Source organism: Ornithodoros turicata, chromosome 4, assembly GCF_037126465.1.
Source record: "Ornithodoros turicata isolate Travis chromosome 4, ASM3712646v1, whole genome shotgun sequence".
Lineage (NCBI taxonomy): Eukaryota > Metazoa > Arthropoda > Arachnida > Ixodida > Argasidae > Ornithodoros > Ornithodoros turicata.
Window position 1 is genome coordinate 41,801,353 of NC_088204.1, and position 2,488 is coordinate 41,803,840.

The 2,488-nt window shown below is 44.5% G+C and overlaps 1 long non-coding RNA gene across 1 annotated transcript; it reads right to left on the bottom strand.

Annotated features, from left to right (window-relative positions):
* Window positions 1-578: 578 nt before the first annotated feature.
* Window positions 579-1,526, bottom strand: LOC135393048 (uncharacterized). Its single transcript, XR_010422405.1, has 3 exons — window positions 1,288-1,526; window positions 967-999; window positions 579-678 (listed from the first exon to the last, which is right to left on the bottom strand). It is a non-coding gene; the product is annotated as an uncharacterized LOC135393048 (long non-coding RNA).
* Window positions 1,527-2,488: the final 962 nt, after the last annotated feature.

Genomic DNA, 2,488 nt, shown 5'->3' on the forward strand with positions numbered 1-2,488 from the left:
CTGGGCATAACCAAGTGTAAAATTTTAGAAGGGTTAGTACATCCTGAAATGGCCCTCATGCCTCAGACCCCACTACTCGATTAATGCACCTCCCTTTTACAGTAAGAGGCCTCTTACTATCTACGGCATATCCTATCAAAGCTCACAGGACAGCAAATTTGGCCAATGCTTATGTGACAGTGCCTCGTAGAACATGCAGGTTTTCTGTTGAATTGACACTACATCTCTGGTAGCCCCTTTAATGTCTGGAGGTAGGTGCATCATTTTACATTTAACCAGCAGTAATGTATAGCATTGCAAAAAAGGAAACAAGGGCTTAATCTCAACGCTGCATCAGCATCATTCATCATCTCACAATAGCGTTGTTGTTGTCAGCCTCTGCACAAAGATTTGGGTGGACCTGAAACGGACCTTTTTTTTTCTTTTCATTTCCTGCTGTCAAGTTATTTTGTCTTGGCATGTAGCTGTGAGATGTCAGTAGAAGCCATGAAGTCATTCTCTTTACTTCTTGAACTTGGATGAAGAAAGCACTGTTCTGGAGGATCCTAATTTGTCAGAGGCGTCGTAAAGGCATTAGTGTAAAAACCATGTCTCTCAGCAAAATTGCCGTGCACACATGTACATTGTTTGATGCCGTTTCATGGATGGATGGGACTTGATCAGCAGCACCTGGTCCTTCTATAACACAGAACGTCAAAAGTGCACCTCAAGTTGGCTACGACAACCGCAAAAACCGCCGCCCTACAGCACACAAACAGTTCACAAACAGAGAGATAAAAGGTAACTGGGAAGTGGGTTATGGCGCTTATGTTACGGACAGAGGTACTGTTTGTATAGTGCCTGTTTCTAACACCAGTACACAAACAGCGTCAGTTCTTCCTTTTAGTGATCGGGGTTCATAGTTTGCGAATTGTTCTGTGTCCAAAAATTGTAAACACATTATATGTATTTAAGTAATATACGTACCACTTGCGCTTGACCCTGTCGAACTGCCTGCAGCTGTAATACACATGAAAACCAATCATGTCTACCACATTCCACAAAAGTCACAGGTTCAGTAACAGTGAAAGTTTCATGATAACGCGTCCGACAACGAGAAAAGTCAATCACGTTCATATGAATGACATCACTTGAACTTGTTTATTGTATTTTATTTATCTAGTTATTAATCATATAGGTTAGGGGATACCTTACGTTGTACCGATTTCGTCTTTTGCTGCTAATTAAGTTACTCACGCGCAAGAGTGACAGACCCGATTGGGAAACTACATAGACATTGTGACTTACTGTCGAAGTTGCTGGCTCGCTTTGTTCGTGGAACACTGTCGGAACGGCGTCAAGTTTCAATTCGTTCCTTTTTTGTGTCAATCCAAGTTGCACTTCCATGATGTTCTCATCCAGGTACACATTATCGGTGAAATGCGAGGAGCATACACGGACAGCATGAACACTCCTTGCTTCATCTGGATACCCGCTAGTGATGTAGCTGCTTCCAACTTTCGCTTCGTCTGGGGTCTGGCTGTAGCTGTATCCTTGGCGTGCGAAATCAAACATCGAGGTTTTCGAAGGAAGTTTTCCTGGTGTCGGGAACCCTGCGTCGGTTTCCAAACGACATCCCACGCGAAGGATGCAAGCGTAGCGATAGTATCCGAGTCACTAGAAAGTGTCACATGTGAATACGGGCGACGTGCCGGAAAAAAATAAAGCAGCCCCAGACTTGGCGGCAGACGACAGCGTCCTTCACAGCGGATTAGCCAGATTCGACCTTGCGTCACGCGATGTTGTTGGCGCTGGCGCTTTCGAGGATCAAAACGAAACCGGATCTTTTAAATTCGATTCCTCATCACCCGGTCCGTTTTGGAAGGAGAAAATTTGGCAAATAGCTCGTGGTAGTGTACCGAACACATTGGTATTGGATTCGTAACCACGGTTCCGGATGCGACAGTCCCTTTAAAGGTTCATGCGAATTGTGGGTCAACAGCCCGGAGGGAAGAAAGGGTCCGTAGACCCTTTCTTCCCTCCGGGCTGTTGACCCACAATTCGCATGAACCTTTAAACATCTCCCTTCCTACATCTCTACCGGTTCGCTGGATTTCTACCCATCTATGAACTATTAAGTGATTGTTGAAATATTGCAGCAAGAAATCTACTCGAGTGAGCCTTTGTGTTTTTAAGAATTTTGCTGTTTATTCCATCGAAACCAGCAGCGGAGGAAACCTTGATGGAAGAGATAATCTTTTCCATGCCAGCAGGAGATATCCCTATCGGTGACATGCTATTGAAGATGGATGTGGGAGTGGCGGCAGGGGGAGTTGTGTCTTCGTTGGTGAACACGCTTGCAAATGCGTTATTGAAGATAAGAGAACATTGGTTATCTCTAACAAAATTACCATCACGATCTTTCAGTTGGATGTTTACCGATGGAGATTTTGGGTTTATAACTTTGTAGAATGCTTTGGGATGCTTCAAGAGGTTAACGAGGCCGTCG